A 25,799-nucleotide genomic window follows, 5' to 3' on the forward strand; every position below is an offset into this window, starting at 1 on the left:
CCGCTAAGAGGGTAGATCCCACCAAGTGTTCTTACCACGCAAAATGAAAGTTAGCCTGGCCCTCAGCTCAGGTCCGAGCACACACGGAGAGTGAATCCAGCTTCACGATCAGGGCTGGTGTCCATCTGCCACTCACTCCAGGAGCAAAAAGGCACGTGCGATCCCTGCACCGACTCGCCTCCGCTTTGGTTTCTCTGTTCTGTTTTTCATTTTTACGAGTTTTGCTTTGCCAAGTATATGCAGTTGATTTATTTTCACTGCAGATACTTGCAGTTGATTTAAAAATTTGAGGACATTTCACTTACAGCACACCTCTGTAAAACTCCCCCTTATGTAAGATAACTAAATAGAGGCACATGCTTACCTGTGATGATGACCTAGAGGCGTACTCAGGACACTGGGGCTGCAGGTTGCTTTTGCCAAGAGGGACAGGGGCCCAGAGAACTGGGGTCAGAAGGACACTTTTCACTCTGTGATATTTGTGTATGATCTGAATGTTTTATCATATATAGTGCTACTTTAAAAAAAAACAGACAAGTGAAAAGAAAATACTATATTTAAAAATGCATATAACATCTAATGGTTTAAGATTTCAGACTTGAGTCCATTAAGACTTAAATGTAAAACCTATTAGCCCCCTACTAGCAATGACTCACTCCTCTACCCCAAATCTTAACTTTTGGGGGTTCATAGAATCTTTGAAAATTTATATACAAAAACCCAAGAAAGAAGTCCATGAACCCTAGATTCAAAGCTGTTGTACCATGACATCTATCTGTGGGACTATTGCCTAAAGTGCTTGACATAAATCTATTCATGAAGATATAATAAGAGAGACCCAATATATGGGACATTCTTCAGCACAACCAGCCTAAATTCTGCAAAGATTCAATGCTGTGAAACAAAGCAAAACAAACTATAAATCCAGAGACTAAGAGATATGTGCAATGTGTGAACCCTTGTCAAACCACGAATTGGACAAAAGGAAAAATCTACAGAAGATACACTTGGGTCCACCAGGGAAACTTGAATATGGATTCCTTATTAGATAACATTATGGAGTGACTGTTTATTTTAAGAATCATGCCTATTAAACAGTGGAGGGGTAAAATGTAATGAGGTGTGCAGCTTACTTTCATAGCTCAAAAATACACATGACAAAATGGTAACAATTGGTAAATCTATTATGGGATATATGGGTACTCACTGTACTGTTTTTCCAACTTCTCTGTGAGTCTGAAATTTTTCAATGTAAAAAATGAAGGGAAAAAGTCCCTTCCACTTACCTAATTCTAACACAGCACCAGCATGTAATCTCCCCTCCCTCCTACCTACCCACTTAGCTTCCTGTCTCTGTCTTGCTGAAATGGATTGTTAGACTGTCAAAAAACCCAGCACTCGATTCATTTCTTCTAAAATTATTATGAGGCATTGACAGTGTCCCACCTGAGCCCACACTTCCTTGGCCTGTTGGCTGACCTGTGAGCTTGGTGAGGTCAGGAACTATGTTTCCTCATCTTTATAACCCCAGTGATGAAACATGATAAGAAAAGGCAGTAAATGTGAATCGAGCTGAGGCTTGGGACCAGCTCACCGATCTTTAGTGCCTATCGTGTTGCTCTTTAGCAAGGTGGCTAACAGATTTCATGGAAGGATGGAAAAAATGTGAGAACCAAATCACTGAAATGAAATCGTAGGGCCGCCTCTCCCTCTGAGTCTGGATAAAAGAGCCTTGCTTATAGCAGCTCTGTGCCACATGGGCAGAGAGCGGAGGCACAGGCATGTGCGAGTGGGGCAGTGTTGGGGCTGAGCGCCACCGCTGTGCCAGCCCCTGGCTTCACCTCCACCTGTAATACTGCCTGGGCGCTTTCTGCAGTGACAGGGAACAGAACCTGCCACTGGCAGCAGCGCCGTCCTTAGAGTAAATAAAACACTTCAAGCAAACTGAAAACGAAGTGACTGGAGGTGCCACAGACGGAACCCACGCCAGGGGCAGGAGGGAAGGCCCTGTCGCTCCTGGTTCTGCGGCCCAGGGATGCAGCCAACTCTGAAAGGCCGGCAAGGGAACCGCTGACTGTCACCATGTGCGCAGAGCAGGCCGGCTGGACTGGATTCACGTCTGGGAAACAGCAGCGACCCGGGCTCTCTGCTGCATGTCTTCGCCTCCATCCGATCAAACCATCCACTGCAACCACATCTCACGTTCACAAAGGCATCCTACTGACTTCACTTATTGCCCATTTGCTTCCCCTTCCTTCTCTGGTGTCTCCTTTTCTCTTCAGAGATGTCCTAGGGAGGAAGCACGTGGCTTTCAACCGGGGACACCTCAGCTCCACAGACCTCTCTGCAATGGTCGCTCTGTTCACAGTAAGGATTGGGAGACCCACTGCACAGTGATCGGTAAAAACAGGAGTGAATTAAGTAAAAGGATCGCTGAGAGTACCGTGAACGCCCAGGCAGCCTGAGGACCTTTTCTCTCTAGAAAAAGGGCGCAGGGCGAGCGCAGGCTGCCTGCCCTCAGGAAGTTGCTTATTCCTTTGCAGCCACAGTTTCCGTTCTCTCTATTAGTCCAGGAAGACACCAGAGGAGAATGAAAGATGGAAGGAAAGTTTACAAAAACAGAGGATGGAAAGCCAGTTCTTTCCAAGCAGCGCTCGGCCAAGAGCCTGGCCTGTCGAGGTCGCGGGAGATTCCCGGTCGCCTGTGCGGGAGATCTACCCACCTGGCTCTGGATAAAGTGTGTGTGGTTCTCCCGGCGGATGTGTGAGCCGCCGCATGACCACCCTGCTCTCCGTCGCCGTGCTGAGCCCGGGAAGGTGCTCCGATCCACCATCCAGCTCCTCACCAAGGCCTAACTCTTGACCTGGCCACCGAAAAACGGTGACACGTCTCCACTGCCTAAACAGTCTCAGCTCCCACCTCCTTCCAATGTGAGAGTCCAGGGAAATCTATCCTCTTGATAAGCCTTTTCACACACACAAAAACAGAACTTGTTTGTAGCTGGGGTAATGGCAGAGCACACCAGCCCAACACAGAGCCTGGGAAATACGCTACCTCGCCCACCTCCTTTATCTCCTTTCTTCTGCATCTTTCTGCCCTTTTGACCCTCCCACACCCTATGTTGGTGTCGACTGGCAGCTGCCACAGGCACCTGATGAAAACCATCTCTGCCTCCTGGAGCCAAGACTAGCAGCTCCTGTCTCCTTTCCACTCATCTGTCAGGTCAGTGGTCAGTGAGGTTTAGCCCAAACTCGTCCTCAGAGAACCACTAGTTCCACGTGCTCTGATGCTCACCGAGCGGTGCTCTGTCCTGGGTGGGAGCGTAGAGAAGGAAGCCTAGTCCTGGCATGTGAGAGGCCTGTGTTCCAGTGGAGGAAAACGAACACACAAACAACTGGACTAACACAGGAGAGAATCACAGTGATGGAAGCACAGAGGGAAAAGCAATTAAACCCCATAAGTCCCTCTAAGGAGATTTGTTTCTGAAAGCGCTTAAACAGACAAGAGGGCAACATGGACTTACTGGATGTCACACAAAGAGATCTTCAACCTCAGACAGCCTCCGTCCCCTGAAATCTTTGTTTGCAAGGCAGGTGGGAAGCTGCCCAGTATGAACACATGCTCTTGAGCAGATAGGGGCCAGACAGGTGGAAGGCCAGCATGACTACCTGCAAGTCTCGCTCCCACCAGCAGTGACTCCTACCCAAAAACAGAGCTTCGCTTCATCCCCCCGCCACCCCGCCCGATGCTGCAAATGAAGAGGCACAGACAGACCTGGGGCGCAGAGAAGCCACGCGCCCAGGCTGTGCTGTGTAAGGGGGGATTCTGACTGCTGGGGTGTCTGCTCCCCTTTTTCAGTGATCCAGGGAATTGGGCCCAGAGACACTGGGCCTGGGTAATGGCCCCAGTAAGCACATTCTCCAGCTGGACAACCGGGACGTGTCAGGAGGGTAACACCCCGGGGTGAAGACAGGAGAACAGCAGAGAGAGGACTGCCTGCCAGCCCGAGGCCCAGCTGCACAGGACCGGCAGCTCTCCCCAGAGCCAGCCCAGGCTGAGCCTCAGGGCCAGGCCCTCCCGCCCGCAGCAGCGCCCCTCACCAGCAGGGAGGGGCCTCCGACGACCAGGAGGGCCTAGGGCGGCCAGCGCGCCTGTCCGACTCCAGCCTTGCGATCTCTGAGCCGGCACTTCCTCATGGGACAGATGGGAACCACAATGGGGCCGGTGACTACCTCCCGAAACAGGCGCCGGGCTGAGTGCTCCAGACACATCGCTCATCTACTTACTCTCCAGAAGAAGACGCCAAGGCAGTAGTGACGATGCCACTCCAGGCGGCAGTGATGCCCGCCCTTTGCGGGCGAGGGGACTGCAGTTCTGAGAGGGACCAGCTACCTTTCCCCAGTCCGAGCTCGCTGCCTGGACTCGCACCCGCACACTGTGGTAGCCCCTGTGCGCACAGGGCGCCGGAAGGTGTGGCCCCGACCTCCATGGCCTGCTGACGCCGTGGCACTCCTCCTGGTGCTCTGACGGTGACACTGCTCTGGCTGCTCTTTCTCTCCAGATGCTGGGAGTTCCGGGTCTGTTCAGCACAAATCATCAGTGGAAACACACCTGTGAGTCTAAGCCAGTGCCTCAAGGACAATTCTCAGCACCAAATACCAGAACAGACGTGCTTCTTAGATGCTTCCCTGCTAAAATGTGCCTGCTGAGGGTGACTGTGAGATCAAGAGGCAGGGAAATGGGGGTCGGTACTAGTATTTCAGCTTACTACCTAAAATGGTCCTGCAATGCTCATGTTTTTAGAAAGTTCAGAAAGACAAAACGTAAGCTACGTTGCCTGCACACTGTTCAGTTAGGGCTCCTAAGCTAAAATGATGTCGCATCCACAAGCTTTGACTATCCAAACCGCACTTTTGCCCCATCCTTACTTTTTAACTCACTTTTCATTGTCATAAAATGACTTCGATATATGTTTAAACCTCTAAGATGCTAAGGTGCCAATCAGATTATACATAGCATTAGTCATTGAGCTGGAGACTTCTCTGAGTAAAATCTAATTGTTACTGCATTTCACCACATCCTTCCTAATGCCAACTAACGTCCCCATGACTGAAAGGGTCATTTTCAAGCTACATATCTATTTATAATAGTGTGTTCACTGTCTTCCTTCCTGTGGCACATTGTCTGTGACCTTGACTGTCACAGGACTGATAAGATAGTGCCATCAACATATGTTGATGAAGCTCTAGACATCTTGTAAGAGAGTTCGTAGTTATTAAAAGCAATAAAGAATGACAAGGACAGTCGTATACTATAATACTGCCTGTCAAGAGAAAAACATCCCCCTTACCAGAAAGTACCCAGAGACATAATTAGGAGGTGGGAAAGAGAATGATTTCCTGGGCACAGTGACTGAGGGCCTGGGGTAAAGGCTGGCAGGAGGGCAAGGCACCAGCTCTGCAACATGCACCACTGAGGGTCCAGGTAACAGCAGTGATTCCAAGTCCAAAATGTGGACAACCAAGAATGCCCAGGTTAGTGGCCCTCCTGAGGAGGGGCCAGGAAGAATGTCTGTGAGGAACAAACTATTCTGAATTTTCCGACTTTCTCTCATCACACCAACTTGGAGACCAAACAATGAATCCCCCCGGGCACCTACTAAGAACATTAAAGGAATCTAAACGTCACAGCTTCTGAGCGCTTCTGCCCTTAACACAAGCCATGCACCCCACAGAGCTATAAACACATCCTGCCTGAAGACCTCCTTCCTGCTCACATGTTTCTCCATAAAACCTGTAGGACCTCCTTCCTTTATCCTAACATTTATCCTCGCCATTCCTGCCTGTCAGGGACAGGAGGTAAAGAAAGGTGCAAATAAACTGGACTCCAGATGCCTGCCCAGTTAGCTGCCTTCCTGAAAAAGCTTTTCCTGGGACCGGAAAAGTGCCCCTGTAGCCAGAATCAAGTGCGTGCAGCCCTCAGGGCTGCCTCCGCAAAATGGGGAGCCGTGCGTTTCCCCAGCCGTCCTTCCAGCCTGATGGGCTGGGATGTGTGCCATGGGGAAGCGTGTCCAGGGGGGCCCACACAGCTGCCCACCCCGGAGGCGAGGCCACACCCGGCTGGGAGGCAGACACCTCTCCCCCTCTGTGAGCAGTGGCTTCAAACACGGAGCAGCCTCTCCCCCCTCTCCTCCTCACTGTCACTCTCGTGTCATTCGCCTGTCAGCATGGCCCCCATCCCGGCCCCTCCGCCTGTCGGATGTGTGCCCTCTCTGGGCCTCAGCGTCCCGGTCTGTAAAAGGAGGGGAGAGAGGGCACGGATTGCTGCTGTGGAGACTAAATGGGCTCCTGTAGGGCATGTGCTCGGGACCCAGGGCCAGGCATTTGCTGTGCCTTGTTACTGGTGTTCGCAGCAGGAACGGCAGTCCCTCTGTCACCAGCCCAAGGCATCGGGCTCCACCGTCTCCCCTCTTACATGAAGTTTAGGGCACACAGCTCAGAACCCCACCGTAAGAGCCTGTACAGGGGACAGACTTGGGACAAAGCCTCCTGCCAGGGCCGCTCGGACTTCGCTGCAAGTTTTCACTCACTCGACAGGAGGCCCTGTATATTGAAAGTGTCCTTCCCACCTCTGCGGTACTAAGATGGCCAAACATGACGAGAGAATCCTAAACATGTCATCGATTGGAACCATGGGTTTTCATCATGATGGAAATAGGCAAGGTCACAAACAGCAGGATACAGGAAGACAGCAACTCCGTGGTACGAAGACTGAATCTTCTCCAACTTTTCTGGAATGTATACTTTTGGGGATTCTAGAATCCTATTGAGTGCCTGTGTTTGATAGGTTATTTTCCCCTGACAACATTTTGAGTTTTGAATAACACCCCAGTTCATAGTTTGCATCAGGCGATAACAGCAATGGCAGAAAAATAGTGAATCTAAGATAATTCCTGAACCCAAACCTCTTCTCTCATAGTGGGGCCAAGAACCGTGACAAGCAGGCTGGACACTGCTCACTTCTTCTATCCCACATAGGTTGTAACATTCAAAGCCTGTGGTTTTGAAATGATATTTTCCCTAAGGTTTTGAAAAAAAATAATAGCTCCAGTCATTTAGATTCTTTTTTGCCCATTCAGTATTTGAAATCTTTATAAGCTCTAAAATGATAATACGTCCCCATCACTGAAGATTTTATTTTATGGGATCCAATATTTCAAGACATGTCATGAGTTAATTTATCCTTGTTCACCTTAAATCTAGAGGGACATCCCGGCAGTAGCCAAAGTGGATGTGGTCAGAATCACTGACAGAGTGATTCACTTTTACATTGTACACATTCTTCACGGGAGGAGGGGAGATGCATTCAGAAATGATTAACTTAAAATCAGAATATAATACTCAATTTTCTTAAAAATTAAATATATCCTTACCTTAGTGTGGCTGGAGTAGAATGGTCAGAAGACAAAGCCCCCCTGGTGGTAAACAGATGCAGAGGTAACTGTTCTCAATCCGTCACCCCTGGAGTGGCCAGACAACCGCCGTGGGCTGCCACACATCAAATCCGCACGCCCAAAACCCAGAACACGGTGCGGTTCCTCACTCAAGTCCAAGTGATGTGATCCACCCTGTACACCCGTTGCGCGTGGTGAGGAGCGCAGAGCGGCGTGCCTCAGCCCGTCAGCTCATTCCCAGGTCCCGACCACTCGAGTGAGGCTCCAGGCCTCCCTTCTGGGAGCAGCCCGTGCCCTGCACTGGTCAGTGAGTGGCACGCCTTGCCACTCTCCCGTGCTCCCCACCCTCTCTCTTCCTGTTCCTCCCCTGCTGAGGTGCCCACTCCTCTCGCATCCTGGCCATGGGGGGTGGGGGTGTCTCAGATACCTGCCTCCCTACATGGCTCTGCTGTTTGGAAGATGCAGCTGTCTGTGCATGAAGGTGGTTGGGGAAGAGCCCCTCACGATCTGGGCTTTGGCCAAGACCGCCTTATACTACTTGCTAGTATTATTTTCCTACCTTATTAAGTTAAAGGAGGGTAGCCTCCTTCCTAGCTTGAGTTATATTTCAAAAAGTTGCCTTCAATTACTGTACTTCCCTAGATAAGCAGCTGCCCCAATCCTCTCTATCCCATTAGTTAGATTTATTTTGTTTTTGGTACTTAATGTTATGTAAAGTTTGTATGGACTTTTTTACATCCTGATTGTCTCTAAGCCATCTTGCCCCAGCCGCACTAGATATGAGCTCTGTGGGAACACGGGCACGCCCCTCTCACCATATTCACTGTTTTATACCCAGTGCCTACGAAGGTGCCTGGCATAAGTTCCAGATCTACATTTCCAGTTATTTATTGGTATATCTCATGGGTACCTCAGTTACAACTTGAAAAGCTTAATTCTGGAAAGACGTTCCTGGAAAACCTACACTTCCTTATTCATCGCCTACCGCCTACCTCTCCCCAGCTACAGATTCCGTCATCCTGGAGTGAACTTCTCCATCTTCTCCTCTTCCCAACTCCCCAGGCTCCTGCCGTCATTTGCCATTTTCCTCCTTCCCCTGTGCCCATCCCACCCCTGCTACCCCATGCCACATCCAATTGGCTTTTAACCCAGGCTGATTCCTCCTCTCCAGTCCCCCTTGCCCCTGTCTGGGAGGCCTCTCCTCACCACTGTGGCTGACTGCTGCTCTCTCTGTGTCCCATGGTGTAACAGCCACCCTGTGTCTCTCGATTCAGTGAGTGCTTTTCGGTCTTTTTAAGGTCTCAAACTTTATCAAGAATCAGTAAACGGCATGGCCCAAGGAAGTCCACATACTCTCAAACTTTTATATAAAATGTCAGGACACTATATTTTAGACCCTTTACTGTAACATGCATCAGGGTTATTTATAACTATTTACACACTCGTCTCCCTTACTAGAATGCAAACAGTTCTAGGACAAGTTTGTACCATGTTTTATCTTTTACTTTCAGCCCCTTCATGTGTAGCACTGTGCTCGGTGTGGACAAGGCACTTCCGGACTACTGAATGATGAGAGAGACTCAGCCAGCTGCAGCCTCCCAGCCACTCCAGGTGCGCTCGGGATGCGAGTGAAGCCATCGTGGCCCTTCCAGCCCCACCCAGGCTCTCAAGCCACAGGAAGGTCCGTGTGGAGAACTGCCTGCTGAGCCCAGCCAACCCACGGGATCCTCAGACACCATGATTTCTTAAGCCACCTTGTGGGGCAGTTTGTTACAAGAAATAGACAGCTGATCTGCAGCCTTTCTGTAAATATATTATTGTTTTAAACTTAAGTGTATGCTGAAAAAAACTTTGTCACTTCCATAAATCAGTATCCCTTTTCATTCAACACAATGAAAGAAAAATGAAACGCTGTTACCCACTTCCAGCCAGATACTGCCCCTTCAGAAGCCTCTGTATCAGTCCCAAAGGAGATCCAAATGTCAGGCAGGCATTCAAGACTCAGCAGAAGCAAAATAGAACTTGCTCCTTGGTGCACGCTGGACAGAGAAAAGGAAACACAATCATGCAATATTATTTAGTGCTCTGTCACCAAAACTCATTAGCTGCTGCTACAGGTAGCAAATGATAATGCAGGTGGTAAACAGCCATGGCAGAAACTGTGAGAAAGTTACTCAAGCGACTAACATTTAGAAGATGCTATATAGCCTCACACCTAAACATTGAGACAGTCAGGCAGGCAACACTTTTAGTGCCTTGTACACATCAACACAACGCTAAACAGAGAGGGGGCTGAAAAAAGACAAAACAGGACACAATCCTGTCCTAGAAATGCTTACGACCTAGCGGAGGAGACAGGAATGTGAATAAACAGTCACAACACATTGACCACGGTAAAGGTAATTATACTAGATTTAAACTACAAAGCCCATGGACTCAGACTCCAAAGCTATGACATTTTGTATTCAAGTTCAAGGACAGATGGCTATTTCTGGGCCCATAACTTCCATCAGATTCACAGAGGAGAGCTGTGGAACCCATTCCATAATTTAAGAAACATGGGATTAAATCATACATCGTTCTTGGTTCAATTGTTTCTACCTAACTACACGAACGTTCTCTTGAGTTCCCTGATGACCTCACACCCCTGAAGATCTCTACCACATTCTAAACTCTTTGAAGCTACAGAAGTGTCATATGACTTTCTGCCTTCTAGTATCAATAAACATGTGTTAAGTGAAGAATAAACCTGGAACAAGCTTTTCCTGCTATCTAGGACTGATAAAAAATGTGTTTTCTGTAGCTTAGACTGCATGTGCATTTAATCTGAAATGTGTGAATAATATTTGAGGGTGGAAAAGCACCAGTCTCTTCCTGCAGTGTGTTCCACGTGTATATTCATACACGTCTGCCTGGACTGGCTGGCATTCTACAGCTACGTCTGTTTAGGTCGGCACTAGATGTGTTAAGTGGTGGGGCCTGTTTATTTAAAGGCAGCCATTGCAATGTTACTCACACACCAGCCTCTGGCCTCTCCTGGGCCTGAAAGGGCTGTGTTGATATTTATGCTTCTCTTAATGTTTCTTCTTTTATTCTATTCCTCCAACATAGCAATTTTGTTTCTCTCTATAACTTAAATACAGGGAGAAACGTAGACCTCTAAAATTTTAGTTCCCTGGTCAGAATTTCCAAACAATTGTTGGCCTTGTTGAGAAATGACTGAGCTCAAGCCTCCTGGGCTCAAAGTCCTTGAAGGTTTGACATTTAAATTCAGTCTAAAATAGTTTTTGCATGAAGAACCAAGAAAGAGAGGACTGTGGTTTGTACCCTGGCATGGAATTTTATGTGAGTGGGATAGAAACAGAGTGGTGTTGAAGCTGTCTGCAGGATTTACTGGCACGGACTGGGGCAGGGGAGCCCAGGGTCCAAACAGGCACATAATTCATGTGACTACTCCTGGCTTTTGCCTAAGCTTCCACCTCCACGGCCCAGACACAATCAACATACACGGAAATGCCAGTCAGGCTACCCATGTCACCCTCTGTGCCACGCGCCTGTGTCTGAGCCCCTCCCCCAGGAGGGGCCCCCAGGGCATGAGGGTGGGCAGGGCAGCAGAGCAGCAGGCCCCTGCAGGACTTTCTGCTCATTCCAAAGCGCTTCCTAGCTGGGAGGCTTCTGAGCCATTGGAGCATCAGTGTCATAGCTCCAAATACGCTTTACTAGAATATATATTTGTTTGTATTTGCGAATGTATATAAACACTCTAGACTTTATTATCTTTTCAAAATAGTTTTTAACCTAAGCTTTATGTTTAACACATGTTTAAGTGTTGACTAAATACACTCCTTGATTACATGTGTCCTACTTTCCTACTAGAAAGAAGTCCTATTTCAGTATTTGAAATGCCCTTTTCATTCACCTATATCTCTGAACCTTTTCAGTAACACCCCATTATAAACAGGAGTTCGAGCTGATTAGCCATGAAATGACATAAACAAGTTTATGGATACTTAATACACATTATATATGTGTAACGGAAAACACCTGCCACTTGGAATGGACAGTTCGCCTAACACAGAGTAACAAGTTTTGAGGAAAATGAATCATGAACAGGGTAACTGCCAGACACACATAGAAGCCCTACCTCCGGCGGCACCACATGATCGCAACGACAGCTAAACCCTCAGGTCTTTTCTTAGTGCTTCTTCCAAAAGGGAACAAAACTGACATGTATGTGTGTGTGTTGTCCTGAATTGAGGGTAGAAAGTTCTAGAAGTAGATGTTAGGTGGTGAAAGGGTATCTCGCTGCAACCCTCCTTACCCAGAATGACTCAGGAGCCACGGGCCCACGCAAGAGACTTTATTATCTGAAGGAGAGAGTGGCTGCCCCAGATGGGGGTGGAGAGAGAGAGAGAGAGGGAGCAGCGTGGTGCCTTTTATTGTGGCGGATCCGCTGGGCCCATTGCCTTGGGAGAGGGTCGGGATGTTTAGAGATAAGGCGGGGTAAACTGAGGCAAGCCCCAGGCAGGCCCAGGCATAATTCTCACCAGCTTATGTGCTTGGGACCATGGGGCAAATGGAGGATAAATTACTATTTTCTTATAGGTGGTGCATGAGGTGCCAAAATGGCAGCTGAAGAAAGTGGGGTGCAGAAGGAGAGGGTTAAGCCCGGGGTCTTGGAACGGCTCCAAGCTTAAAGGTCTGTCATCCTCTAACTAGGGGCAACCGAATGAACACAAAGCCCTGTGTCTGTGCAGATCAAAGGAGCAAAAGGAGAAAGGGGGATGTGAACCAAAATGCCAGCCAGCAGGTGGAGGGAGAGCCAACCGGCCGGCCGGTGCAGCCCCAGCGCCCACCCTCTAGGGCTGCGGGGAGAGGAACGGGCTCCCGGGCACTCTACGCCTCTGCTCAGTGAACAGGGCAGCGAGGCACCCCTGGGCTGCCCCCACCTGGAAGCCCCCACCCCACCCCGACCTGCAGACCCTGCCCCCCACCTGGAGACCCCCATATACCTGAACAGACTGTACCTTCACACAGCCATCCTTCCAGTGGGCCCCTGTGTAGACAAGAACAGGAAAAAGACACCAAATCTCAGTCTTTAGCAGTAAGATAGCCCATCCCTATTTCCCGGGCCCACGCTGATACACTGTGGAAGAGCCCAGAAACAGTCGAGTGTCTGGGTGTGTTCTCTGCCCTGTTGTTTGTCAGCTGGTGGCCTTATGTCAAGGGCTATACAGGTTTTTTTGAGCTGCAAAATGGGCATAAATGTAGCACTTGCTTTACCAACTTGAAGTTGTGACAAAAACAGGCCTGGGACAGGCTCCAAAGACCTGTGCCCCTGAGGGGAGGCAGAAGGCTGGCCTTCATGGAGGGCATGGGTGGCTGGTCTGTCTATCAGATGTGCTGCCCACCGGCATGGCCCTGCTGAGCCACATGAAGCAGGTGTTCCCTCTGCCACCGCGGTGGCCCCAGTGCCGTGCCCGATGTCCCACTGCTGCCCCCTGTGCCCGGAAGCCACCCGCCCTCCCAAGCCCTGCTCCACAGCTATCCACCGCTCCGCATCGAGCTGCTCTCTGTGGGCAGTGCAAGCACACAGTGTGCAGTGATGAATTCTCCCATTCGAAAATACAAAAACTGTCCTGGTCCCACATCCTGCTCCAGCTACAATCAATCCCATTTCTCTTCCCTGTAAGAGTGAAGCCCCTCAGAGCTGTCTGCCTCCTGTCCAGCTGCTCCATTCCTTCTGGAAACCACTGCAAACCCCTCTCACCCTCACTTCCCTGGTGGCATGGCTCCTGAGGACCCGCCGGCGACCTGCACATCACTGCACCCGACAGTCGGTCCTCAGCCACTCCCACTCCCCCACCAACACCTGGCGTGTCAGGTCACGCCCTTTTCCCTAAAACACTTAGTTGGTTTGACTTCTTGGACTTCATTCTGCTCTGAACCCTAGAATGGCATCCCATCCCCCTGGGAATAAAAGCCAAAAGCCTTAGCATGGCTTCAAAGGCCCTTTGTGATTCTTCTTGGACTGCTCTTCTTCCAGACCACGGCAGAACTCATCCCCCAATTCCACCGACTCAGCGTTACCTCCTCAGCCCGCAGGTCTGCCCCTGAACCCCTACGTGAAATAACTGCCTCCCTAACCATCTTTCTCCCTGACCAGAAGTTCAGTATTAAAATCTTCGTGGTACAGTGACAACTTACTTCTTTCACACGAACTTGTTTTGTTTACCACCCTCCTCCAGCACGTACAACAGTGCCTGCACATAGTAGGGATTCAAACATTTATGGAGTGACTTAGGGAAGGAATCCTAAGCCCAGGAAACTGGACGATGGCCATGCACCCAGCCAGCCTTCCATATCCAGTTCAACAAGAAGAGGTCAGAGCACAAGTGCACATGGCTGGGCCTGTGCAGACCTTGCCCGTCCAGGGGTGAGGCAGGGGCGCGCAGCACGCTGCCCTTGAAAAGATGCTGCGGCACCAAAGAAAATGTTGATGTCCTGGTTGGTGTCTGAAACAGAGGCGTACGAAAACCTGATCCCCGTGAAATAAGAGGAAGGGAACTCAAGAATGACTAGAGTAAGATGAAAGGAGAAAAGAGTGTGAAGCCACTAGAGTAACAGAAAAATGCAGGGAAACCCAAAACACCCTGCGGAATTAAAATATTCCTTTGAAGCAATCACCGTAACAATGGGCACTGCAGAAAGTCCACAGTGTGTGAGTTAACGTGAGTAGCTCTTCTAAAACACACAACAAAGGTGGAAAAAATGCAGAAAGGAGACCAAAAGAAATTTTCCAATATGTTAACAATATTAGTATCTTCAGTGATTTTTTTCTTGCTCCTATATACTTTTTTCTATTTCTAAATTTTCCATAACATATATGTAGAGTCATAACAATCAGGGGAAAAGAAGAGGGAAAAATTAAATGTGTATCTTATTTGTTCATATTCTTTTTTTCTGAGGAAGGGGTTATCCCCTGGGGCACCGGCTTTCACCCACCCAGCAGCACTCAACCACCTCATTCAGATGTTCCCATCCTGTAGAACTCACTCGGTTGGAGACCTCCACAGGGTCTGGCTCTTTTAATATGACTAGATCTCCGGGAGGTCCTGACACTTTGGGAAAATCAGGGGCAGTGAGAAACAAGCACAAAACAGCACAGTTTATTCACGTCCCTCTGCTCTCACAATGACAGGTGCACAACCGTTTCGTTTAAATGCCTGTTGGGATGGAGAGCGCAATTTCACTTAGAAGTACCCATTTTGAGTAAGGGATAGGAAAATGGTTCTTGGGCTACTGGGCCTATGTGACGTTCCGATGGAAAATCTGCCCTGCAGTCCCACAGCCCTAGGGCAGGGGGCCTTGGCTGACCCGGGCATGCTTCCAAGACTGAGTGCGGCTTTTAGACCTCAGCTGGCTCTGCTAGTGTGCACTGCTCTCTCCTCCCCTCCTCTCCCAGATCTGCAAGCTCATTTCTTCTTAAATCCTCCATGAGATGATGCATAAATGCACTTTATTTCCTCAATGGAAATGCAGTTGCTGCACAGCTGTTAGACTTGAAATCACCAGGTGGTGGGTGAAAGCTGTTGCCAGGGTAACCACACTTCCTTCCAGCCATGGGAAGAGCTGCCATGTTTCTCTGCTCTTGGAAATATAGTTATAAAAGGATTGACTTTGTGCACATGAATATTTACTATTTAAAGAGAATGCCCATGTCTTCATAAAGCAATGGAATATATTTTGGTTATCCATATGCATGAAAAAGACACTATCTTTTCAGGGCATCAGGTCTCATCTTTCTATGCCAATAGGATTGTAAGGATCAAATAATAACTAATATTTCATGTTACCTATAATGCACTGGTGTATCTCATTTTATACATTAGATTCATTTTAAATATGCAATTGGAGCTTAGTATTTATACCACTATGAATTCTGGAAGGAAATACATTTACAGAATGTATTTAATCCATCAGTTATGAAAATTGCTGCTTCCATTCAGTAGAATCTCAGATGTAAAAGCTGATCTGAGACCCCCAGGGTTGGACTGGTATTAACAAGCCTGTAGGGCCTCCCCTTCCCCTGCCCTCTCCCTCTAAGATCTGTTTACTGAGTTCCTACTCTGCCCTAGGACTGTGGCAGGTGCGGTGAACATCACTCAGGAATTTCACCCTGCAGTGGAGATGGAGGCAGTGTGATGGGTTCAACTTCAGCTGTACTAGATTTTGTCAAATTGTTTCCCAAAGTGGCAGTGCCAGTGAGATTCTCCCAGGAGCAATGCATAAGATTTCTTCATACATCCTCATCTACACTGGTTCTCTGGTGGATATAAAACCCTATCTTCAGTTAGCCTGATTGCCATGTTCTCATGGTTACTGGCCGCTGGGGTTTTCTTTTCTGTGCATGGCCTGTTCATGGCTTTTATCCATTTTTCTCTTGGATTGTCTTTTCTTTATTGATTTACAGGGGTTCTTTATATATTCCATGAATGAATATTTTTATATGTTTAAATCTCTTTCTTACTTGTCCATTTGTCCTTTACTCAGTGTCTCTTACAGAAGTTCCTATTTTTAATGAAGTCAAGTTTATTTATTCATGTCTTTTTTTTTATATCTTGTTTAAGAGATCCCGACTTATCCTAAGTTCATAAAATATTTCCTTTAGATGTTTAAAAATTGTGTTTTGTATTTATGTCTTAGATCTATAATTGATTTTCATCCAGAGTGTCATAAAGGAATCTAATTTTGCTTTTTTTCCTGTTGCACCAAATCCATTCCTGACATCTAAATTTTCCCCAATAAGACTTCTCATGTATATCAAGTTTTCATATACGTGTAGATCTGTTTCTAAACTTTCCACTCTGTCCTGTCGGCATATGTGCCTAAGCCATTTCTATCCTGTCTTGATTACCACAGCTTCACAACAAGTCTTGATATCTATTAAAGTGAAATTCTTCACCTTGTTCTTCTTCAAAATGATCTTAACTATTTCTGGCCCTTTGCTCTTCTATGTAAAATTTTAGTTTATTGAAATGCTATTGTCATCATGAGTATTTTGTGCTATGGACTATGCAGCTGATTTTCACCTGCAAAGATTAATCAAGGAATACACAGTCTCATCAGGAGGAGCGCGGCTGCTATTTGATCATACATACCCATTCCCAAAGTGCCTGTTCCCAAATCATATCCAGAATGGTTCTGTGTGACTTTTATTATGAATATTGACAGACTTTGGGTCTTTCCTCAGTAAGAACCTTGGCCATCTCACTCTGCTTTGTGTAATGCCACCATGGGCCGTCCTTGGCCAGTAATGCTTTACCTTCTTGATCTGTGTCAATAGCTGGCAGCAGCTTCCAGCTCCTGAAGACAGAGAAAGCCCACCCCAGGCTCTCCACCGGTGAGCAAGGAAGACTGCACTGTGGCCCGCCCCGTCAGTGCTGCCCCCACGCACAGCGCACCTCCGGGCCCCTCGCCTCTGGGCATCTGCTGCCTGAAGTGCACCCCCAGGAGGACTTCCCTCAGGCTTGGCAAGCCTCGTGGAACTAGGATGACGCTACGTGTATTTTCACGTTCCTCTCACACGTTTACTACATAACAGCACTTGGAAATGTCTTTAAATTATGATAACTTAGAGCCACAATAGCCATCCTGTCTTCACGAAAGGCTAGGCATGCACTCTGAGCACATTCTATACATCAAAGCGCTGAATACCTTGGCATACCTTATTTCAGATGACCCTTAGAGCAATCTTGCAAGGGGGTAATATAATCCCAAGCTTGCAGGGGAGACTGGAGATGAGAGAGGTTATTGCCTAGAAAGGTGTAGTGACAGCAGTAAGTGCTAGAGTAAAGATTCAAACCCAGATTTTTTCAGATTCCAAAGCCCCGGCTCCCTCCTACACCACTTCTAACTCTATGAAAACCTCATTTGAAACAATAAACATAATGTGACTGTTTGAAGACAGAGATGCTTATTTACAAAGTGCCATCTGCCCACATGGTGAATAAATTTGATCATTTATTTGAAATGTTGCAAGTGCCTCTTATATGCTAGGCATGGAATATTCTTAAAAGCAGGACAGAAGTGTCAGCACACCTTGAAAAAACAGAGTAAGTGGAAATGTCAAATTAGCTGGGGCCCATGATAAGCAAACCAACAGAAACCCAGGTTTCTCTAGCTGCTTTGAAATGCTGCAGGCAGGTGTGCCCCCTGCTTACATTCTGCCAAAGAGTTGTTTCCTGTCCTTTTGTCTCAGTTGAAAACCATAAAAATTTTAAATCATTCCAAAAGATTCTCTACATAAATTGGGACAAATTCACAGACTAGCTAGTGTAGATATTTCCCACCACATGAACTATTCTATACAAAATCAAGTGAGCAGAAGATATTTTAAAATTGTAGTACTGGTTAATCCGATGGAAAATATGGAGACAAATGTTTTTTTTAATCAATAACTGGTTCTCTTCCTATATCCTCTGGGTAGCATAAGTACATAGCTCTCTCAGCTTCCGTTTTCCAGTTTGTTAAAATGGAGAAAATCATTAAAAAATCAAAACTCAAAAGCTCAGGTTGAATAACTGTGTAACTACATTTGAAAAGACTCTAGAAACTGTAATGAGTTGGCTGCATGTTACTTACTATTAGGTAGAAGTTTGATAAATGAAGCTGTTCCCAGACTCCTGTTTCCAGGAGTGGGCTAGAAAGCAGAGCTCCTACTCACTTCAGTGAAGAATGAAATCACCCAGGGCAGGAGATGGGAATGGAAATGAAAGGTTTCTGAACAAAAACAGTAAGAATAGAACATATAAGTTATTTCAAATACTCCTATGAATGAAAGTGAATATATTTGGAACAATAAAACCTCTAAGCACCTTTTTACAGGTGTGGAGGATAGGAGAGCTCTTACCTGATCCACAGCTCTGAAAGTTCAGGACCACGGAAACTGCAGCACAGAATCTGGAAAGGTAACGTCAAAGAATCAGAACTTTCTGCTATGTTTGGTTAAAGCCCACACTTTAATGAGGTTTTAATCTACTGCATGTCCAATGAGGAATTTAACTGTGGATATTACTGAAAGGAAATATTTGATTAGAAACAACAGAAGCCAAAACCCACAAATCTTGTGAGGCCACTCCTGACATGATTCCATGTCAATATACTGACTGGTTTTTTGGAAAACCAGGGAAAACCAGGGAGAAAGACAAAGTCTTTCCAAGCACTCAGCCTTTCAGCTGCAGCTTGCAAATCATTGGAAATAAAGTGCATCATCTTAAGTCATAAATGCGTATAAAAAAAAAAAGGAACAATGGCATTGCCAAAATATGATTCATGGCTAAAAGGGTCTGATATTGTGGCGCCTTTCTCCTCATTTTCAGACTCACTTTAAGGTTCGGCAGGACCTTAACCCTATCTGCAGTGCCTCAGTAAACCTAACAGGAAACAGAAGATGCTCGTGGATCGTCTTACGTAGTAATCAGGCCGCCCACTGGTTGGAAACCAAGGCTTCCTGTCCCAGTGCCGGGGCAGACTGAGTGCGCACAGGAGGCGTGTTCAAGCCCTGCCCTCAGGGCTGCCACACTCACAGGGCTGTTTGTGTACCGCACCAAGCCCATGGGGAGCTGGTGGGGCTGAATCTAGCCGCACCCCCTTGCCAAGCCCTGCACTCGGGGAGGGACTGTGTCAGCCAGTCGCAAGGGGAGCCTCCTCTAGGCAAAGGCCCTGTGCGTCCGGGGCTGTAATAGTGCGAGGTTAACGGTCACAAACTCTCCTACCGACCAGGGGCCCCACTCGGCCCACGCAGGGCGACCCTCTGACTCAGGGAAAATCACAGCCTGTCCATTTCCTCCAGAGTAAGCCTTTCACATTATTACAAATGCTTGGCAATCCACACACTGACTACAGTCCATCTCCCGCCAATGGGTAACACCAAGGGTCTTTATCTCCAACAGGAAATAATATAAACAAATTATTATTGACCAAAGCCACAGCTGAGTGCTTATGCAATGGCAGTCACACTCATCTGTGCTTTCCTCACCTTCCTGTGCTCAAACCTAAGGCCCAGTTGGATGGAAGAACCTAGATGATGTTTCACAAGAGAGGATTAATCCCCAGGGTCATTTTTCCTTTGACTTAAATTAGTGATATGTTGCTTAAGCCACCCCTTGATATTAGAACCTCTGATAAGGGCAAAGATGAAATTTGAGGGGTTTTTTGGTCCTTACTACATGCAAGACAGAGTCGAAGTGCTCTCTTTACAATACAGACTCATTAAATCTTCACCAGTTATTACTCATTTTTACATTTGTGAGAAGTGAAGCACACAGATAGTAAAAAAGCAGAACAGGTGTAATTCTGGGGGGGTGCTGGGAGTCAGGGAATAAGTTCCCAACCCGGGGCAACTTACCTCTGAAGCCGAAATCAGTCAAAGGGAGAAATAAAATGGGAAAAACCTCTTTATTGCTTACAAGCAGTCATCCACTTCTGCTCACCTGTCTCTCACTACCTGGCTGCAAAAAGGGAAAGGGACCCCACCCAACCTCTCTGGTCCAAAACGACCCTCTGTGCCCCAACCCTTGTAATCACCTACTGATATGGAGATGCACTGAGGCCGGGCGCGAGGTTCTGGAAATACTGCAACTTTACCCACAACAGGCCATCAAGCTAGGCACTCCAGATCCAGATTCTATGCTTGTACATAGACTGCCTGGAAGGAAGAACGTTTCCCAATATTGCCATCCAGTGAATACTGCCCTGGGTTAAAGTCTTCTGCAAATAAAGGCAGTGGTCCTCGAAGCCAAATAGGATACATAAGTCTTTTCAAATACTTTTTAATATCACATCAAAAGAGCATAGTAGGATGCAATGCTGTTGACTAAAGGAAGCTAAGAAGGTTTTTTTTGTAGTCAACAGAAAACATAATAAAATCTGAAGTATTTTAAAGCAAAATGAAATGCTCACCCTCAGTTTCAGGGCCGCATGATGCAAAAATCTCATATTCTTAATAATAATCTGACTTGTAAGAGGCCTTCGCGCCTCTTCTCTTCAATTCTTTGTAAATTTGGGTCACAAAGTTTATGATGTGAAAATCGTCAAATTGTGTTTTAAAAAGGCAAGGGAAGTGGGGGTCTTTAATCAAGACCTCCCATGAAGTTTACTCTTCAGGATCCCAAGCAACTTGATCAGTCATAAAAAGGAAACTAGAATACTACTTAGATGCATGTTCCCTTTTCCAACTGAAATTTCCAAGACAGAGGAACTTCATGATCATTATACCAGTACTCAAAATGGAATATCATTGCCAAAGATATTTGTATGTGTGCATGCACATACACATGTATGAATATATATGTTTCATATGGTTATAATCAGCTAACTGGAAGCATCCCGTATACTACAGACAATTAGAATCAACTTTATAAAGTAATAGAAATGACTAGCTAACTAACTTCTGGCTCCTTCAAAATTCAGCAAGTGGGTTTTAGCCTAATGGATTAAAAACATAAGTACTAGGTACTTGCTGAGCACACATCTGGGATCACTTTATCCTGAAACTGTTGGATAATGAGGTGCTAACATAGCCAACTATGGCTCACCCCCTAACGAAATGAGGGTGTGTGTCCTGGGCTTAACCCCTTTTCAGTATCAGTTCAAATTCCAGAACAGCTCGTCCAGGGATCATATTGGTAGGAATGTGCTTGTCTTGGAAACCTGTGGACCAAAATATGCTCATCCTTAAGAAAAGTAGATCCTGCAGATGACAGGGACTAGCTGTCAGCGTTCCCAGACATCTCAGAACTGAAGTCTCATATTCTTAGCCTCTTATTGAGCCCACATGCTCTCCAGCACCACTTGTAAAACAAAAGACAATAAGCAAGAAGTTGTAATGAGTCCAAACAAAACATCAAACAGACCAGGAAGTGGCAATTCTGGGGGAAGGGCAATTTTTCACGATGGTGTGATGCAGCCTGTGGACTTCCCATAGACTTCAGGGTTCAACCACGAAATAAGTTCTCTGGTGGAAACTGATTCATCTAATGGCTGAATAATTAGGCTCACTGATCCCCAAGACCTGACGCTCTGAAGGGGTACGAGGGGACAGGAGACGTGCATTCTACGGCCAGCCATCACTGACCAGTTTAACCAGCAATAAATCATTGTCCTGCCCAGCCTCAGCTGCTTCCCTCCATAAAAGAAGTTTAATCAGATAATCTCCAAAATCCCTTCAATTCAGGATCTAGCCAGGACTCAAAAGTTTTTTACTGCACCTCAAATGTGTGTATGTGTGAAGAGAGAGTCCGACCGACCTGCTGAGGACGAGAACAAGCACGGAAGCCGAGATGCTGCCCTAGACTCGGGCGATTCCTCGGTCATCAGCCCCCGTGACACAGGCTGCACCAGGAGCCCCAGCTCCCAGCATGTACGCCTCAGTCTCTCATTTCCTTCCCTCCTCCGGACCAGTCACATCAAAGGAGGTATAGTGTAAATGTAGTGCAGAAACTTACAAAACTGTAAAAGGATGCCATTCTTCTCTCCAAATTTATTTTGAAATATAGCTATTTTCACTTTAAAATTCAATTTATGTGAGCACATTATATGGTTTTTTAATTAAATATTTTAATTTCTAATATGGCATATATCAATAGAAATAACCCAGGTGAACAAAACTTTTAAGGTGCAAGGGAGTTCTTAAGATCAGAGTTTGAGAACTGCTGGTGGTCAGGATCACGAACTCCTGAGCCAGGATGGATGAGCTGCAGCCCCTCTTCTACCACCGAGGAGTGGTGTGACACTGGGGACCGTCGCTCAGAATCTCTGTGCCTCCGCTTCCTCATCTATCCAGTGGGGATAATGGTGTCTACCTCGTGGGACTGCCATGAGGCTCAAGGAGCTGACAGGTGCACTGCGCTCGGTGTGAGCCATGTCACCCGTCACCTTCGTCCTCCCCTGCCTCCTCGCCCATCCCCACTCCCCCCAACACCCCCATTTCTTGTTTGTTTTGCTGTTCCATCTGATTTGGGCTGGTCTAACTACCGTGTCTGCCTTAGGCCAGCAGGGAGCTGTGACTGGCGCTGCCCAGGCCCCTGTGGCCACAGCCCCCACTATCTGCCCGGTGCTGCGGCAGCTAGTTGTACTTTGAATTTGCCCTTCACAGCAGCTCCCTCAGCAAAAGACAACTGGAAAATCAAAGTAAGCAATGCTAAGTTTTTAAAAACACGCAACGTCAGAGAATTAGAGGGCAAAGTAGAAACTTTGCCTTAGGAATAATCGGTGAAACTGAAGAACATAGAGAGAAACTGCCAGCAATTACATTCATTCCTTAAAGGAAAAGGTGGTATTTACCCAACCTACTTCCAAATCTTCAACTGTTTTCTTTCACAGTCCTCCATCTCCCAGGACACCCAGCTCCACCCCTGCCCAGGACCTTCGAACTATCAACTAGTTTAAATATTCTGATGAACAAGAGTCCCATTGGAAGCAGGTGGCCGATGGCCGTTTAACCTTGGGAGAGCAGGTTTTTGAGTTTTATTAACGTACATATATAATCATAATTCCTTGTTTTTGTATTAACTTTCTAATCTATAAAGTATTTTCACATAAATTTTCCTTTAATTCTTGACAATGAGCATGTTATTATGCCTAGTTTACAGTTTAGGAAAACTGAGGTCAGATAAGCTTTGAATTGACAGGAACTGAAACCGGAGTGAAGTTGGAGGATTTTTAAAAGGCTCCAGTGGGGGTGGGGAGGGGTGAGCCTGGTAGGAAAAGGGGGACCTAAACTGTTTTTGTCAGGGTTTACCACTTAAACCTGCTCTGCTGAGGAAATAAATGTGCTAATTCCCCAGGGCTTTTCACAGCATTGTTACTGCCTCCACAGCCAAGCTATACATTCTCTACAATTTCCAAGATCTATTTTTATTTCTCTATTTACTAATTTCTTTATACAGTGGCTACCTTGGCAATCTAAAGGAAGAGTTTACAGAAGGTACACTGGTATGTTTTCTATTTGGGCTGCTTCTGAATAGGGTGTTTGTAAATTGAGAACTGTTTTGTATGTGTGATGTCACTAAACATATATTTGGTCAGTCCAAAACTATCTGGCATTTGTCCTTCACCAACATTACTGAGTATTCTGGTTTCTCAATCATGTGAGCTTAAAATGCACAGCCAAATTTAATGAATGTCAAACTTGTGCAGTGGCTCAAATTGATTATTTTTAAACAGAAAAAAGACTCACAAAGGATCAACTGGAGTGTATATTCAGGAATACAAAGAGGAGTCCTTTTGAATCATCAGTTCTGAATATATTTAAAAGTGTGTTAATATAAACACAACTGTAAATTTTACATGAAGTAATCTAAAATGTGTGATGTTCCTTGTATGCAAAACTGCTAAGAATTGTATCTTAGTAATATATATTTAAGTATTATAAACTTTACATTGTATGATATACTATGTAGTAAGAGCTAATAAAACTCTGCTATTTCATTACCCGTTTTGTTTTGTAACTTAGCTCTAGAACTAAAGTAGAAATGTCTGCATCAGGGCGCCCATGTAGTAGCCACTGGTCACTTGTGGCTACTGAGCACACGAAATACAGTAAAGCTATTGAGCAGCTTAGTTCTTACTTTTATTTACTTTTAATTAAATTTAAAATAGGATCATGTTGCTATGTATTGGACAGAGCAGTTATAAGATCTCTTTCAGCAATAAAAATCCTATGATTTTATCATCCTAAAGACCCCAAATTGTGAGCTCAGGATCAAGGCCATGGTTATTAAACATCTGACCATTAATTGGGTGCTGAAATAAAGTTAGCTAACCAGACACAAAATTTTTCGTAAGTTGTCTTGTTATTTAATAAACATCAAAAACTATTATGTGCAAAATAACAGGCAGGGCAGTGGATCTGGATATATACACACTCAAACATATATAATTGGCCTCAAGCAGCTTATACTAGTGGTAAGGACAGACTGATAGGTCATAGAAAAAGAATACAAAGAAATGTAAGTAAAGGAGAGAAGTGGAGGGGAGTTTAGTATGGATCAGACTAGAGGGACTATGCTCCTACGTTGGGTCTCACCTGTTAAATCCCAACTCAGTGCATCCTAACAACCGGCCTAACAAGGCCAACCGGAACTCATCCTTTACCCAGTACTGCTGAGCTCCGGCTTTAGGACAAAGAACTGGCTGAGCTCTGGGGACACACTGCTGGACAGACAGCTGCCCTCGGGGAACTCGTGCCCCGGTGTGGGCGGGCAAGCAGCCAGCGGCGCCGGGAACCCCAGGCGGCGCCAAAGGCAGAAGGGCACAGCGACCCGCGTTCCTATTCAGTCTGTCCAGCACTTTTCTGCCGGAAATTTCCTTTTCATTTGGCATTATGTCGTCGGCCATTTCAACGCTGTCACTTTTGGGCACATTTCAATCAGTATGTACCTGCCTATCGAACTGCAGAGCCCCGCGTCCTTTTCCAGAGGGCCCGAGGCCTGTGAGACAAACATTTCTCCTCGAGTTAAGTTCCTGGGTCAAGTATGTCAATAATCCACGTATGAAAAATGTCACACCGCCTTCGAATGAATGCATTTCTTCACAAGAGTTTTTTTGAATTGTGTGTGGTTTTCCATCCAAACTAAATTTAGACATATCTCCAAAATAAACTCTCAGGAGGCTAAACACATGAAAGAAAAAAAGGTCCCACCGAAATGTAAACATTCCAAGATGTCAACTGTTCCCAGGCCATTTCGGCAGCGCAGCGACCGCAGCGAGGGGCTCGCCCCCGGCCGGGTCCCGGCCCAGCCCCGCCGCGCACGGGCGACAGCAGTACCCCCCACCCCCCAGCGAACAGGCGCGCCGGGAACAGCCGCCGTCGTCCCCGTTCTGGGGCCCCGCAGAGGAGGCAGCGCCCCGCGCGGTGCGGCGGCCTGGGGGCAGGGAGGTCGCCACTCCCAGGAGCCTAAGGGGCGGCAGCGGGCTGGCGGCCGGGGCGACGCGCTCGGGGGCCCTCGCGCGGGCAGACGCTGGAGTGTCCGCGTGGCCCGGCCCGCGAGGACGGGGCGCGCCGGGGGCCGCTGGACCCGGCCGCCTCCGACTCCCTCTGGGGCTGGGGACCTGGCGGGACAGGCACTGGGACTGCCAGGCTCGCGGGGCAAACGTCGCTCCGCCCGGGGCGCCCCACAGCCGCGCCGCCCCCCGCCCCGCCGCGGGCGGAGCCACGCGCCCAGGGCCCTCGCAGCCGGACACCCCGCGCGGCCGCGAGTCCTCCTCCCAGCCCCGCGGCTCCCCGCTACCCCAGGTCGGACGCCCGCGCCCACGGCACGCGGCTGAGGTGAAGCCGGGCCTT

The 25,799-nt window shown here is 47.1% G+C and overlaps 2 long non-coding RNA genes across 4 annotated transcripts in view; one reads left to right on the plus strand and one right to left on the minus strand.

Moving 5' to 3' along the window:
* The window catches only part of LOC118970740 (uncharacterized), a 24,704-nt gene extending 12,671 nt beyond the window's left edge, over positions 1–12,033 (minus strand). The window contains exon 1 of the long non-coding RNA XR_012125756.1: positions 9,376–12,033. This is a non-coding gene — a long non-coding RNA (uncharacterized lncRNA). The remainder of the gene's footprint in view (positions 1–9,375) is intronic.
* Positions 1–18,019, plus strand: part of LOC140846551 (uncharacterized) — a 21,274-nt gene extending 3,255 nt beyond the window's left edge. The window contains exons 2-3 of one of the 3 annotated variants that reach the window (XR_012125754.1): positions 8,965–9,258; positions 16,800–18,019. This is a non-coding gene — a long non-coding RNA (uncharacterized lncRNA). Of the gene's footprint in view, positions 1–8,964; positions 9,286–12,058; positions 12,406–16,799 lie in introns of those variants that run through there. The other 2 variants (XR_012125755.1, XR_012125753.1) reach the window with 2 other exon arrangements.
* The last annotated feature ends 7,780 nt before the right edge of the window (positions 18,020–25,799 follow it).

The sequence above is a fragment of the Manis javanica genome, chromosome 15, assembly GCF_040802235.1.
Source record: "Manis javanica isolate MJ-LG chromosome 15, MJ_LKY, whole genome shotgun sequence".
In the NCBI taxonomy this organism is placed as follows: Eukaryota; Metazoa; Chordata; class Mammalia; order Pholidota; family Manidae; genus Manis; species Manis javanica.